Source organism: Saccopteryx bilineata, chromosome 9 (genome assembly GCF_036850765.1).
Source record: "Saccopteryx bilineata isolate mSacBil1 chromosome 9, mSacBil1_pri_phased_curated, whole genome shotgun sequence".
NCBI lineage: Eukaryota > Metazoa > Chordata > Mammalia > Chiroptera > Emballonuridae > Saccopteryx > Saccopteryx bilineata.
In genome coordinates this window covers 52,425,995-52,443,210 of record NC_089498.1, presented here as the reverse complement: position 1 = coordinate 52,443,210, position 17,216 = coordinate 52,425,995, and the positions used below count along the sequence as shown (strand labels likewise).

General features: G+C 35.4%; 1 protein-coding gene and 1 non-coding gene across 3 annotated transcripts in view; both read right to left on the bottom strand.

Annotated features, from left to right (window-relative positions):
• The window catches only part of PRKG1 (protein kinase cGMP-dependent 1), a 1,486,994-nt gene that overhangs the window by 209,065 nt on the left and 1,260,713 nt on the right, over positions 1-17,216 (bottom strand). The gene's annotated exons all lie outside the window — the stretch shown is intronic.
• On the bottom strand, positions 9,508-9,614 carry LOC136313757 (U6 spliceosomal RNA). The gene has a single exon (XR_010727201.1). It is a non-coding gene; the product is annotated as a U6 spliceosomal RNA (small nuclear RNA).

Below are 17,216 nucleotides of genomic sequence, written 5' to 3'. Positions count from 1 at the left end.
TTCTAGGCAGAGGGAATCACTTAGAGCAAAGGCCAGGGTGCCTGGTGTGTTCAAGAAATGGCAAACTCCTCTGTCAAACTCCAGCTTGGCTTCGGAGAGGAGAAGGAGGATAAAAGACATGGTGGGTGGGCCGGCAGGAATGAGGGCAGATAGTGGAGGGGCTGGCAGGCCACTCTAAAGGCTGGGAATGAATGAATGCTGGCAGAATCAAGTGGCCGAATGTCAACACCCATAGATAATGGAAAAAGGTAAGTATGAAATAGAACCACAGAACACACTCCAATTCAAACGCAGCAAACATGCAGAAATTAGCTTTAGTTTTAGTGCTTAAATATCTAAAATGTGGTGATACAAATAAAACGGAAACATATTCGCATTATAAAAATGAGAGGTGTGTGTGTGTGTGTGTGTGTGTGTGTGTGTGTGTGTGTGAAGGATATGGGAGAGAGCAAGAGCACATGAGCATCCAGAATTATGATTAATTATGAGTATGAATTAATGTATAGTAGTTAAATTTTAAAGATAGAAAAAAATCAGAACAATATCTGAAGACAATATATTAATATCAGAAGACAATATATTAGTAGTATTATTGACAAATATGAAATAAAAACATTATATTAACCATAACTATTAATGATAGGAATAGCTACATAAATATTGTTTTATAGAGATCTAGGCGAACTTTTAGAACTTTCATTTTGTGTAAATCATTATTTTGTCAATCACAACCAAACTACAAGAATATTTTCAACATCTTCACAACATTTCTTCCATTAATTTATTCTACATTAAAGACACAGAGCCCTAAGGAAAGCTTTTCTCCCCCATTTTCTTTTAAAAATTTTCACTATGCATTACACAGTGCTTATTAAAGAACATTGCTTCAGTTGGGCTGGAAAATAGCAAGGTTATTTCTATGACAGCTACAGTTCTTAAACTGGTTTCTCTAGCAGGGTTTGAATGTCTGTGTGCCCCTCAATTGTATGCACAATTTTCTATATTTGGAATTTTTCTTGGAAGAGAGTCTATAGTTTTCAGAGTTTAAAATGATAAAAGATTATGTTTTGATGTATTAGAAATCTTCGCAAATGACATATAGCATTTGAATTTCTTAAGATGCCTTCAAAATGCCCTATTTTTTGTCATGATCTAGGACAACACCCACACTAACAAATGGAAGTCATAAGAAGACATAATTATTTGCATAATTTTAAATGAAGAAAAATTACTTGCCAGAACTCTCTGAACAAGGTAGGCCTTAAAACATTTTACTTTGAATCAGATAATTAACCTAGTCGTCCATTTACAAGATCTATGATTAGAAATAATTCGAAAGGTAGAATATAAATTCTCTTTCTTCTAAGGTTCTTAGGGTTGCATTTTATTTTTGAGATTTGAATTCACAAAACTATTCCCCATTTTTGAGCTATATGTCTTCAAAATAATCTACTTTTACATAAAATATTAATGCCAGAACATCTAATCTCCTTACATAGTGTTAGATCAAACTAATTTTACTTTTAAATTGTTTTCTCTGGAAAATGAAAAGATAAAAGAAAAGCAAATGGGAAAGAATAACAGTTATTCAGACTATTGTTTTTAAGGCAAATTTCAGAAACATCTTTATTTCTACTAGGGTGGCTTAAAGGTCGACTTCATCTTTCACTCCATCCCGAAAGTCTCTATTATAACTGTATATTCATTTCTTACTGGGCTAATTGAATATTTAATATGTCTTTTTAATAATAAAAGTTAAATCAGTGTCAGCAGATCTCAACAGTGTTCTATAGCCAAGCTTTTCTTGACCATTCAGACCCATAAGACATTACAACTGTCATCCCACTTTACAGAAGAGAAAACAACTCTAGTTTATTCACACTCACATCAGAAGTAATTGGGATTCAAAACCAGGACTCCAGAGTCCACACTTTGGCAGTCTTCCATGAACTTTATCTAGGGCCACTTCACCTTAAAATTTACCACTAAAGCCCTGGCCGGTTGGCTCAGCGGTAGAGCGTCGGCCTGGCGTGCGGGGGACCCGGGTTTGATTCCCGGCCAGGGCACATAGGAGAAGCGCCCATTTGCTTCTCCACCCCCCTCCCCATCCTTCTTCTCTGTCTCTCTCTTCCCCTCCTGCAGCCAAGGCTCCATTGGAGCAAAGATGGCCCGGGCGCTGGGGATGGCTCCTTGGCCTCTGCCCCAGGCGCTAGAGTGGCTCTGGTCGCGGCAGAGTGACGCCCCTGAGGGGCAGAGCATCGCCCCCTGGTGGGCAGAGCGTCGCCCCCTGGTGGGCGTGCCAGGTGGATCCCGGTCGGGCGCATGCGGGTGTCTGTCTGACTGTCTCTCCCCGTTTCCAGCTTCAGGAAAAAAAAAAAATTACAACTAAAAAATTTTTCAAGTGAAAAAGAAATCATACTAACAATGGAAACTGGATATTTAATATGCATTAAAAATAAATTGGCAATAAATAAATAAATAAATAAATAAATAAATTGGCTCAATATTGTCTTTCTTTTGAGTTTCTAATGATTTTTCCAATGATGGAAAATTATTAGAAACTTGTTTTTAAACTTCATTTTGCTAATCTGGGATATTATTTCTGATGTGAATCTTATTTGTTGTATTTTATTTTATGCAATGAATTTTTATTTCTAAACCTTTTATTGCCTTTAAGAAAACACAACACAAATGCCAAAGTGTTTGAGGAAATTCTCAGCACCACAAACCTCTGTGTCTAAGTGGCTCAGGTTATTACTCAGAAATATAATCATATATGGAAGTATAACCTACGAATATCAGAGGATTCCATATCACAGAAAAAGAAATCAAACTTTATGTCAAAACTATGAGGTTTTAAAAACTGTTTTCTGGGGAATATTACACAAAATACCTATTTTAAGCCTACTTTCCTTCAAATTTTAGGACTCCCAAATCAATACCCCAAATATAATAAACATAAGAAATCATTTATTTAAATAAAATTCAGTGTATGTCTCAGACGGTTACTACACCTTGTAAATATATGAGAACAGATTTGAAGAGGTTATATGGGAGATTCTCACCTAAAACGTGCATTATTTATCATACCCTAACTGAATCATCCTCCATAACAGGTGAAACTGAGGCACAGTAAGACTTATCAGCCTACTCATTAAGTTTGAACAACAGTGGAGAAAATAAAATAAGCTTAATATTGGAATTTTAAGAAAATCCCAAGGGCCGATACTCTCACATGCAGGCTCATTTGCAATCACGAGGGTATCTGCTAGTCACTCCAGGAGGCGTTTGGCCAGAAGTAGTGATACAGACACGGCGAAACAGGCCCATTTCCTCATTTTATTATGCCATATGGGAAAGATCTGATCAGCTAATTATTATTGCACATTTGGGATCGCTACAGCACAAGCAGACTAGGAAAATTCCGTGAATGCAAATTAAGGCTTGCTCCTTCGCTCCTTCTGCACCACCATTTAAATGCATAATTTGATCACACAATGAAACTACCCTAATCATCTTGTTTAGAACATTCATTTTGATCTTGTTCTCTCAAGTTTAAATCTCTACAAAATAAAAACAGATCTGACACACCCCGAGACTGTTTACCCCATTGATGGAAATCAATGTGATGCAGTGCTTAAAAGATCATTTTATACAGAGAGGACAATTTTATCTCTATCTAAATTTCTGAAAAGAATTTTTGAAAAGGATCCCCAAAGAGTTCTTCCCTGAACCCCACAGAATCTATAAATATAATAAAACATCCCTCTGGTAAATAGGCTGTTACATGGCACAATTGATCTTAAATTAATTAGGGAGTGTGCCTGATATAATGACAAAACTCTTTAAAAAGCTAAAAGATTTCTTGAACTGGTAGCAGAAGGAGGAAGTGAGCAAGATTCTAAGCAAAAAAACAGGCACCTCCGCTGGCTTAAAGATGGAGAGGGCCATTTGACAAGAAAACAGCAACCTGTTTTACAACTTCAAGAAACTGAATTTTGCCAAGAACCTGAAAGATCTTGAAGCAAATTCTTCCCCAGAGACTTCAGATAAACATCCAACAGTACTAATACCTAGAGTGCAGCATTGGAAACCTCAACAAAGAATCCAGCTGAGCTCTCCGGGAATTCTGAGTTACAGAACTGTGAGAAATAGGTGTTGTTTTCAATCCCGGAATGTGCGATAAAAACCTAGCAGATATTTCCACAGGGATGAGGTAACAAAGCAGCAGGAAGTTTTTCCCTGCTTTGTCATTTTCACAAGTCGACATTTATCTTTAAATGTCTTACCAGAATATAAAATAGACTGGTTTGATTATCAGCAATTTACCACTTATTTGTTATGATTCAATATGAGCCAATTAAAACTTAAAACTGATAACCTGGCCTAATAGAACACAGTACAAAAAAAGGCAGTGTCATTAATGGTTACTTATCACATTCACACTACATTAGCTTGCTAACCCAATAATTGAGGCTATACAAATATCCTATCTCACCTTAAAGTTTTACCCAATGATTTTTTTTTCTTTTTCTTTTCTTTTTTTTTTTTTTTTCATTTTTCTGAAGCTGGAAACGGGGAGAGACAGTCAGACAGGCTCCCACATGCGCCCGACCGGGATCCACCCGGCACGCCCACCAGGGGCGATGCTCTGCCCACCAGGGGGCGATGCTCTGCCCATCCTGGGCGTCGCCATGTTGCGACCAGAGCCACTCTAGCGCCTGAGGCAGAGGCCACAGAGCCATCCCCAGCGCCCGGGCCATCTTTGCTCCAATGGAGCCTTGGCTGCGGGAGGGGAAGAGAGAGACAGAGAGGAAAGTGCGGCGGAGGGGTGGAGAAGCAAATGGGCGCTTCTCCTGTGTGCCCTGGCCGGGAATCGAACCCGGGTCCTCCACACGCTAGGCCGACGCTCTACCGCTGAGCCAACCAGCCAGGGCTACCCAATGATTTTAACTATCTTCAGTCAACTGTAATGGTCTAATGATCTAACATTTCCCTCACTTTTTTCTACGTTAATGGATTAGCATTATTCTGTAAGATGTATTTGTCCCCTCTCCTCATTCATTCATCATAGTATTTACTTATTTGGGGTATAAGAAGAAGCTCCAGAAAACTCTTATATTTTCTCTACCTCAACCATTCCTTCAAGGAACCCCTGGTTTCTTTCACTGGAGAATGATATATAGAAACAAAGACCTGGGCAGTAGGTATATGCTTGCAGTAAATGCAGTATCACTGCTTCCAGGCTTGTCCATGAGCAGAACAAGAAAATATATGTATGTATGTTAACCCATGTGTTTGTCTACATGTCTATCTATCTAAATATCTATCTAGACACTGTCATGTTGATATTTCTTTTTTTTAATTTTTATTAATTTTGAATTTATTGTGTTTACAAGGATTCAAGAGTCCCATTGAATATAACTCCCTCACTGCTCACCCCTGTGTCCCTTTTTATACCCCTTTTGCCCCCTCCCACCCTACTTCCTCCCACCTTCCCTCTAGGATTTGCTGTCCTGTTATCTGCATCTCTGTGTTATGTATATATAATTTCACCAATCCCTTTACCTTCTCTGATTCCATTCCACATCGCCCTTCCCTCTGAAAGCTGTCCCTCTGCTCCCTGTGACCCTGCCTCTACTTCTATTCCGTTCCTCAGTTCACTTTGTTCATTAGATTCTACGTATAAGTGAGATCATATGATATTTTTTCTTTCTTTGCCTGGCTTATTTCACTTAGCATAATAATCTCCAGGTCCAACCATACTGTCACAAAAGGTAAGATTTTCATCTTTTTCACAACCACATAGTATTCCACTGTGTATATATACCAAAGCTTTTTAATTCACTCGTCCACTGACAGACACTTGGGCTGTTTCCCGATCTTGGCTATTGTAAACAATGCTGCTATAAACATGAGGGTACATATCTTCTTTTGAATCAGTGATTTGGTATTCTTAGAATATATTCTTAAAAGTGGAGTAGCTGGGTCAAAAGGCAGTTCCACTTTTAATTTTTTGAGGAATCTCCATACTGTTTTCCACAGTGGCTGCACAAGTCTGCATTCCACCAGCAGTGCAGGAGGGTTCCCTTTTCTCCACACCCTCTCCAGCACTTACGCTGTGTTGTTTTGTTAATAAACACCATTCTGACAGGTGTGAGATGGTATCACATTGTGGTTTTAATTTGTATTTCTCTAACGATTAGTGATGTTGAGCATTTTTTCATATGCCTATTGGCTATCTGTATATCCTCTTTGGAGAAGTGTCAGTTCTTTGCCCATTTTTTAATTGTATTATTTATCTTCCTGCTGTTGAGTTTTAGAAGCTCTTTATAATTTTTGGTTCTTAACCCCGTATCAGACGTATTGGCGAATATGTTCTCCCATTGTGTGGGTTGTCTTTTTATTTTGTTAATGGTGTCTTTTGCTGTGATAAAGATTTTCAGTTTGATATAGTCCCATTTGTTCATCCTATCCTTTATTTCACTTACCCGTGGAGAAGAATCAGCAAAAATATTACTATGAAAAGAAACGAAAAGTTTACGACCTATGCTTTTTTCCAAGATGTTCATTGTTTCATGACTTACATTTAAGTCTTTTATCCATTTTGAGTTTATTTTTGTGAATGGTGTAAGTTGCTGGTCTAGTTTCATTTTATTGCATGGACGTGTCCAATTTTCTCAACACCATTTATTAAAGAGACTGTCTTTACTTCATTGTATGCTCTTATCTCCTTTGTCAAATATCAATTGACCATAAAGGTGTGGGTTTATTTCTGGATTCTCTGTTCTGTTCTGTTGATTAATATGCCTGTTCTTATGCCAGTACTAGGTTGTTTTGAGTACAATGGCCTTGTAGTATAACTTGATATGAGGAAATGTGATACCTCCCGCTTTATTCCTTCTTTTCAAGATTGCTGAGGCTATTCGTGTTCTTTTATGGTTCCATATTAATTTTTGGAATATTTCTTCTATATCTTTGAAGTATGCTGTTGGTATTTTAATAGGAATTACATTGAATGTATAGATTGCTTTGGGTAATATAAACATTTTAATGATGTTTATTCTTCTTATCCGTGAACACAGATATGCTTACACTTATTTGTATCTTCCTTGATTTCTTTATCAGTGTTTTATAACTTTTCAAGTACAAGTCCTTTACCTCCTTGGTTAAATTTACTGCTAGGTACTTTACTTTTTTGTTGCAATAGTGAAGGACATTGTTTCTTAATTTCTTTTTCATATAAATCATTGTTGGTGTATAAAAATTCCTCTGATTTCTTAATATTAATTTTATATCCTGTCATCTTGCCAAATTCTTTATCTGGTCTAGGAGTTTTTTGGCTGAGACGTTAGGGTTTTCTAAGTACAATATCATGTCATTAGCAAATAATGATAGTTTTACTTCTTTTCTTAAATCTTCCTAAATTTATTAATTTGAATGCCTTTTATTTCTTCTTCTCATCTGATTGCTATGGCTAGGACTTCCAGAACTATATTGAATAAGAGTAGTGAAAGGGGCACCCCTGCCTTGTTCCTGATTTTAAGGGAATTGCTTTTAATTTTTGCCCATTGAGTATGATGTTGGCTGTGGGTTTGTCATAGATGGCCTTTATCCCTGTATCCCCACTTTGTTGAGAGTTTTGATCATAAATAGGTGCTGGATTTTATCAAAAGCTTTTTCTGCATCTATTGATATTATCATGTGATGTTTATCCTTCTTTTTGTTTATGTGATGAATCACACTGATTGCTCTGTAAATATTGTACCAGCCTTGCCTCCTCAGAATAAATCCCACTTGATCCTGATATATGATTTTTTTCATGTATTGCTGGAACCAGTTTGCTAATATTTTGTTGAGAATTTTAGCATCTAAATTCATCCAGGATATTGGCTTATAGTTTTCTTTCTTTGTAGTGTCTTTTCCTGGTTTTGGAATGAGAATTGTGCTTGCCCCATAAAAGGAGCTTGGAGGTGTTCACTCCTCTTGAATTTTTTGAAATAGCTTGAGAAGGATAGGTGTTAATTTTTCTTTGAATATTTGGTAAAATTTGCCTGTGAAGCCATCAGGCCCAGGACTTTTGTTTGCTGAGAGTTTTTTGATAACTTTCCATTTCATTTGTTGTAATCAGTCTGTTTAGATTTTATGATTCTTCCAGATTGAGTTTTGGAAGATTATATGTTTCTAGGAATTTATCCATTTTGCCTAGGTTGTCCAATTTTTTGGCATACAGATCTTCATAGTATTTTCTTACAATCATTTGTATTTCTGTGGTGTCAGCTGTTACTTCTCCACTTTCATTTCTAATTTTATTTATTTGAGTTCTCTTTTTTTCTTGATGAGTCTGGTTAAAGGTTCATCAATCTTGTTTACATTTTCAAAAAACCAAGTCTTGGTTTCATTAATCTTCTATATTGTTTTTTTAGCCTCTATGTCATTTATTTCTGCTCTGATCTTTATTATTTCCTTCCTTCTACTTCCTCTGGGCTTTATTGGGTTTTTTTGTTTGTTTGTTTGTTTGTTTTTCTAGTTCTTTTAGATGCAGGGTTAGGTTGTTTATGTGAGTTTTTCTTGCTTCTTAAGGTATGCTTTAATGCTATGAACTTCCCTCTCAGGTCTGCTTTTGCAATGTCCCACAAATTTTGAGTTGTTACATGTTCATTTTTATTTGTTTCAAGGAAAGTTTTGATTTCTCCTTGATCTTTCTGTTAACCCACGTTAATAACATGCTATTTAGCCTCCAAGTGTCTGAATGTTTTTTAGTTTTTCTATTGTAGATGATTTCCAGTTTTATGTCATTGTGATCAGAGAAGATGCTTGATATGATTTCAATCTCCTTAAATTTATTAAGACTCGTTTTGTGTCCTAACATATAGTCTATCATAGAGAATGTACCATGAGCACTTGAAAAAAATATATATCCTGCTGCTTTAGGGTGAAAGGTTCTGAAGATATCTATTAAATCCAGTGAATCTAATGTGTCATTTAAGGCCGCTGTTTCTTTGTTAATTTTCTATTGGAGGTTCTATCCATTGATGTTAGTGGGGTATTAAAATCCTCTACTATTATAGTATTGCTGTTGATCTCTTTATGTCCATCAAAATCTGCTTTATATATTTATGTGCTCCAATATTAGGTGCATAGATATTTACAATGGTTATATTCTCCTGTTGGATTGTTCACTTTATCATTTTTTAGTGATGTTCTTTATTTCTTACTGTAGCCTTTGTTTTAAAGTCTATTTTGTCAGATATAAGTATTGTTATCCCAGCTTTTTTTTTCATTTCAATTTGTGTGAAATACTTTATTCCATCCCTTCACTTTTTGACTATGTGTATCTTTTGTTCTGAGGTGGGTCTCTTGTAGACAGCATATGTATGGGTCCTGTCTTCTTATCCATGCAGCTACCCTATATCTTTTGATTGGAGCACTTAATCCATTTACATTTAAGGTTATTATTGATATGTAGTTGTTTATTGACATTTTATTCTTTAAATCTACAATCCTAAAAATATGGAATGCTTCACGAATTTGCGTGTCATCCTTGCACTTGAGCTATACTAATCTTCCCTGTATTGTTCAAATTTCAGTATATGTGCTGTCCAAGCGAGCACTGTCATGTCAATATTTCTGATTTTTTTTTTTTTTGTATTTTTCTGAAGTTGGAAACGGGGAGGCAGTCAGACAGACTCCCGCATGCGCCTGACCAGGATCCACCCAGCACGCCCACCAGGGGGCAATGCTCTGCCCATCTGGGGCGTCGCTCTGTCGCGACCAGAGCCACTCTAGCACCTGGGGCAGAGGCCAAGGAGCCATCCCCAGTGCCCGGGCCATCTTTTGCTCCAATGGAGCCTCGGCTGTGGGAGGGGAAGAGAGAGACAGAGAGGAAGGAGAGGGGGAGGGGTGGAGAAGCAGATGGGTGCCTCTCCTGTGTGCTCTGGCCGGGAATCGAACCCAGGACTTCTACATGCCAGGCCAAGGCTCTACCACTGAGCCAACTGGCCAGGGCCAATATTTCTGATTTTAATACAGTACTATAATGTCATTCCAGCCTTCTTCACTTTCTTATTTGTAACTTATTCCTCTGGTTGTTAAAATCCTGGCTCTCATTTTATATATATATCTTAAAGATCTTTCTATCATCACTTAAACTATTAACACATCTTTACAACATGAAATGGACATCTGAGAGCAGGACCAAATAACCTGAAAGTCCGAATTTCTTTAGATGATGATGATGATGATTTTACTCAGTGACATAGCAGAGGCAGAGAGACAGACTCCCACATGCGCCTGTAATGAGAATCACCCAGTAAGCCCACTAGGAGGCAATGCCCGGTCTGTCTTGGGCATTGCTAGGCTGCTCAACAACCAAGCCCTTCTTAGCACCTGAGGAGAGGCCATAGAGCCATCTTCAGCATCTGGGGTCAACTTGCTCAAATAGTTTGAGCCATGGATGGAGGAGGGGAAGAGAGAGAGAGAGAGAATTGAGAAGGGTGGGGTGGAGAAGCAGATAGGTGCTTGTCCTGTGTGCCCTGACCAGGAATCTAACTGGGATATCCTTACACGGGGCCAACTCTCTACCACTGAGCCAACCAGTCAGGGCCTAAAGGTCTGATTTTATGCAGATTAATAACAAGTTCTATTAGCTGGCAATTTCTCAGAGGAGAACTTTGTGCATCAGTTTGTTGCTAAGAATAGACAATCAAATATAATTCAAGAAAACTGTAATTTATACTTCAAGAAAACAGTGAATTATAAAATACAGTTTTCACAACTATGGGCACCATAGTTGCCCACTGTTCTGTTTCTGCTACTATTGCTACTTGCTAGTTTCTTGAATTCCACTCTGTCCTTTGAAGTAAAGCCAACTTATCTTTTAGAATCAAGTTATGTAGTAAATCTAAGAACTCAGCATAACTTGAAACCATCACTTTGTTCTCACACTATTTGAATGATCATATCTTACACAAAATATCATTTCTCTCCTAATTTATTGTTTAAGAAAATAAAAAAAATATTTTATGATTATGAAAGAAATATGTATTCACTGTAGAATATTTTTAAAATACAGAAATGTGTCTGAAGTAAAAATATTAATCACTCATTCTCTATGCATCTAGAGATAACCTCTTTTGTATTTTAGAAAACGTCCCTGGTAGTGGTGTGTCTGTGGATGATCCCCATTTTGTTAGCATGAATCATTTCAAATATATTTTTATATAGTTTTTTTATTTCATATTATACAGATAACATTTTCTCATAATTCTAAGTGGTATTCAGTAACAGAGTGAGTAAAATAGACTGAAAAACAATGAACATAGCTGAATATATGTAGCAAGTTAATATACGATCAAAGGATACTAATTTATTAAAGAAAAGATATTCCACTTAAAAATGATATTTTTGACAACTGGTTAACCATTTAGAAAATGAAAGAAATTTAAAAACCTCAAGATTAGACACCTAATTTATTGCTTTTACTAGATTATACTTGAGAAAATGTAATATTCAAATGTGAAAAAAAATCACAAATAATCAAGAGGAAAATAAGGATGGGTAGCTTGACAACATGTACCAATGTTTAAAATGATCTTTTATATTTCTGAAATTATTAAAATAATGATGATAATTTTCTTTCCTAATTAGGAAACAAGTGAATTATCATGAAAAATGTAGAGTGGAAAGATGACACATATGTAAACTGGATCCACTCAAGTTTTTACATAACTTATTTCAAAAAAATTCTTTAAAACACCAAACTACAGTGTCCCAGTTTGTTTTCATTTATTTTTAAGACCCAGACACAATCCAGCACAACTATTTCTTTAAATGTAACTGAGCAAAGCTTTCTGTAATATACTAGGGAAAATTTTGGTTAAAAGTTATCAAATAGGTTCAATTTTTTGGAATTATATTCTGTTGGCTGAGATGTCTTCAACCAGATATAGACAGTAAAATCAGTAAAGATGTTAGGTTATCACGTTTTATTAAGAGCATGAATATTATAATAATTTCATATGTATGTAAATTAATTATGCTGTACAATGTAAACTTACACAGAGCTGTATGTCAATTACCTCTCAATAAAATTGAAAGAAAAACAATGTGGATAAAAGCCCTTTTTTGGTAAATACATTAATAATGCCATGACAACAGCACTATTCTTGAGAGTTTCCTCAAGACCTTGTGTGTCAGACATTGAACAAAGCAGCTTATAACAATTATCTCATTTAATCCTCACAACTCCATTATCATTTTGAAATTTAAAAAATTGAGGCTTAGGTAAGTAGAAAAGAACACACCATCTCTCATATAATATTCTTGCCAGGTATATATATCCTGTATCCAGTCATAAGGAAATTTAGACAAATCTAAACTGAGCGACACTCTCTAAAATAACTGGTCTGTAGTCCCCCCAAAAATGTCAGTGCCATAACTAACAACAAAAAGCTCAATAGTTTCAGATTAAAAGAGACCAAAGAGACATGCCATCAGCATAGAACACATGATCCCAAACAGGAGGAGATAAAATATCAAAGTTAAATTTCTTGACTTTGGATAAGATGCAGTGCTTACATAAGAATATAGCCTAAAAATTTGTGGTACATATATGATGAAATATTACTCAGTCATAAAAAAAGAATGAACTCTTACCATTTACAGCAGCAAGGATAAACTTAGAAGTTATTATGCCTAGTGAAATAAGCCAGTCAGAGAAAGAAAAATACCATATGATTTCACTTACATGTGGAATCTAAAGAATAAAATAAATGAACAAACAAAATTGGAACAGATTTATAAATACAGAGGACAGACTGGTGGTTGCCAGTGGAGAGAAAGGAAGGTTGGAAGACTGGCTAAAAAAGGTGAAATACTTAAGAAGTACAAATTGGCAGTTACAAAATAGTCATTGGGATATAGACAATAATATTATAACTATGTATGGTGCCAGGCGGGTACTAGAAATATCAGAGGGAATATTTTGTACACTATGTGATTATCTAACCACTATGCCATACACCTGAAACCAATTCAAAATAACATTAAAAGAAAAAAATATATATCTTGTGCTTAAGAATACACATTGAGGAATTTGGAGTAAAAGTGAAATATGTATTCAGCTTAGTTTCAAATATAGAGTTTAGAACTAAATAAACTATATACATGTATATAAAATACAGAAACATGTTTATATCCATATATAAGAGAAGATGATAAAAATGCAGTAAAATGTTTAAATGTCATAAAGTTGAATAAATATTTATTGGGATGTTCTGTGTTAAACTTGCCACTTATGCCAATTTGAAATTACAATTAAAAATAATATTTTTAAAGGCAGTAGATATTTCAAACTTGAGTCTTCAAGTAGAATCAGGTCTTGTTAATTTAAGTAATGAATAAAAATAGAATTTGGAGCTGTAAACATTTTCATTTAACTTGTCTCAAAAGCATCTTAGTTGAGCAAATATTAGTGTATTTATTATAAATAAAATGCATTTTATCAAATATTACAGTAGCAAAAAAAAAAAACACAAACCTTTACCACTCCTTTTTAAAAACCAGAGCCTCTCAAGCACTTTAAATGTGCTACTAATCATTTTCTAAGAAACTTTTTGTAAAGTGGGGCTATTTTATGAGCTAATATTAAATCCAGCCATGTCCCCTTTAGAAATTCCCTGAACAAAGTCCTGACTATAATCATTCATCAAGGTTATTCACAGTTTATCAATATCAAAAAAGGATTTCATGATTATCTATTTATGTAAACATAGATTTGAAATATAAAGTTGTTATTTAAAATTCAACTCAGATAGAAGAGGGTAGCAAAAAAGTTCTTTGTTTTGGTGCCTGTTGATCAGCCAGCCCTTCTAGACATGCTTCGCTTCTTTATATTGATGGCATTATTTACTAATACAGCTAGCTAGAATGGATCATGCTTTTTTCACTATGGTATAACACAAAATAAATCTACATCTAATTTCTTAGGCAATTTCCCATTCATCTTAGAACTCTTGAAGCAAAACACTCTTGGTAGGTATGTGCAGCCACTGAAAAAATAGATTTTGTTTTATACTTGCTTTTCATAAATCTTACCCTTGTGTTTGTCAGGGAACCACTTTGTAAAACAATTCAAAGAAGCAATTTCACATGAGCAATTTTCCGACTAATTGTTTTTAAGATAAATCAGTTAAACATCCAAATGTGAAAGAAAACTAACATTGTTTAAATCAAGAAAGAATTTCATAGAATATTATGATTTGGGCCTGTTCCAAATTTTCTGGATCACATGAATCTTGTTGTTTGGTTGCTGTTTCTTGTAGTTAGTCAACTATTCAATATATTTCCTGAGCACTTAAAAATGAAAAGTAAATAATTAAATTACTAAATAAAAAGCATTTAAAGAATGAACTATTGAAATGCAGCTTTATGCTCAATGCAATTCTTTGATGGAAATGACGGCAAAGAATAATTTTGGTGTCCAGCTCAGAAGCACAATTTGTGACAATCTCAAAATAAGTTCATTAGAATAAATTTATTTAGCTTATTATGAAAAAGTTTAAACATATATAGAGCAAGGGAGAAAAAAATAGAATAAACGACAGTGCACCTGTCCCTCAGGTTCACAATGATCAATTCCTGGCCAATCGCTTCTCTTCCATACCACCCTCCACCAAACCCATCACTCCTCTGGATTATTCTGAAAAAAAAAAAAACTGGACTCCATATATGTTATCTGCAAATGTTTGTCAATCTCTAAAATATAAGGACTGCTTTTAACTTCAAAATGGCAATGTCGTTATTATTCTAAAATAATCAACTAATTATTTTAAATAATCAAATATTAGAAATACAAATTTCAAAAGAACACAATAACACCAACCTATTACAATCGGTGACTTAAAAATATATACTGTGTGTTACTGGTATGTGAGGGACTACACTAAGCACCTCCAATGTAAAAAAGATTATTGCCTAAAATTCTTTAATATTTTTTGTATAAATAGGCAAACAAAATGAAAATGCTAAGATAAAGTAAGAATGGGGTGTGCTTTTGAAGAGCTGAAGGGTAGCAAACACACCACGGGATGATAAAGGGCAGAAGGAGATTTAAATAGGTGAGACCTTATGAGAGGAAGTAAATCAAGTGAAGGAAGGACTACGCTGGAGCTGTGAGCGCTACGTTTGCAGTTCTCTTCTTCCCAGATTCACATTCAAGGCCATTACGCTGGTAACGTAGTCGCGGTGGGAGTATTTAGACTGCTGAAACTGGTAATCACCGGAGTTGGGTTTTTGTGATTTCCTTTTTCTTTTTTTTTCTTCAGCGAGCTGGTTGGTAAACATTTACAAGCGCAGTAACGTGTGCGTAAAAGAGCTTTCCTCGTAGAGCAGTAATGACTGCCAAGGCTCAGAGATGAGAAAGGACATTAAGCGGTTGGTTCATTGACAATATCAAGTAAATATGGTGAGACCTTATTATCAATACATGGAACATTCTTTCTGCATGAGGTATCTGAGGCTCATTTTCTTACTTCCTTCAATCTTTTCTCAAATGTTATTTTCTCACTGAAGACTATGTGAACCACCTTACTTAAAATTGTTATTGTCTCTCCATATGAATTCCCTGTCCCTCTTACCCTGAAGGATGGTCTAGAAGGGGGTGTACAGGCTCCAGTATATCCCCCTGACCCTATGACTTTTTCCCCTTTTGGAAGAGGTACGGTAGAAAAGGGCCATAATGGGACCAGCTAAAGCTCAGGCTCAGAGCAAGGGTCCTATTTGCCTGGCTTAGTTAGGGTTTTGATATATGATGAATGAGAAAATGAATCTAACAGCATGAACTATAAAGGAAAGATCTGAATTGCGGTGGAAAAAGTAATAAAAAGAGAAAGTAATGTATTTGAAAACTGTGAAAGAATTATCTGTAAAATGGGGTGTCCAAAATATAAAACAGGGAGAGTTATGAGCGAGAGGGAGGAAGGTTGCAGAGATTGTCCTTAACTTTCAAACTTGAAATACTAGGGAAATGAAGTCATTCTTAACAGAGGAACTGATTTGAAGGAAAATTAATGTATTTAAAAGAAAAAAAAATTCCAGTAAAGACTTTTTTTCTCCCACAGTATTTGCCTATAGTATATCCAACTCTATACTTAGGGGAAACCCAGAGATCCATGATCCAATCTCTGAACACTGAGAGAAATAATAAAAACTATAAATATAAACTATTGCATCCATCACTTAAATATTATTTTCCATTTCCACAAACACATACCATCTTGCAACTTTAAATAAAATCATTTGGCTAAGCAGCTCTTTTTTAGGATATTTAGGCATTGATAGAAGAAGAAATGGTAAGATTTATATTCCAATTCTTAATGACTCACTCTGCTTTAGCAAATAGGAAATTAATGAAACTTCCTGTAGCTGGTGACAAAATAATTTACCCACTCCTCTTTGAATAAAACTACCTGTTAAAATGGAAAGAAAAACAGATATGGTCTTTGGTTGTCTCAGACGTGTGATAGCTTGATGAACATCCTCAGTGCTTGATCAGGTGCACAGAGCGACATGGACATCAGTGGTTACCTCACTTTAGTGTGTGGATTGGTGAAGTAGGGAGTTAAGAGGGATGTAAAATAAATACAGCTTATAGTAGCAAAGATTCTAAAACCTGTGATTTTTCATGATCTCAGCTCCTCACTATTCTGTGTTAAGACTAGACACACACCTTTTATGTTATTCTGTCCCAAATATATATTTTAAAAATATCTTATGATTATTTTTAAAATTCATAATTTTAAAATTTATAAGTTTAAAAGTTAATTTCAGGTACATGTTTTACAACTCTTGATGATTTTTGTTTGGCATCACAAATTCAAAAGCCTTAAAGGGAAAATATTACACTTTTTCAGGATAGCAAATCCAAGTTTCAAAAGGGAAATAAGTACATATGGATGGGGGTGGTAGAAAATCTATATTCTTTTTGTGGAATGTTTGTGAAAAATGTTCCTTTCAAACCAACATGTTTCTCCATATGGGGTGCAGGTTTTTCGCAAAGATGTTGAGCAGACAGTGAGAGGGAGTCTGCCATCTGGGTAGCAGGCAGCTGTCAGCTACTGATGCTGAGGGCATCATTAAGCTCAGAGACTCGGGAATGTTTCAGAAAACACAAGGACAGCCATTATACTTTACAGGATAAACTCTAAATTCTGACA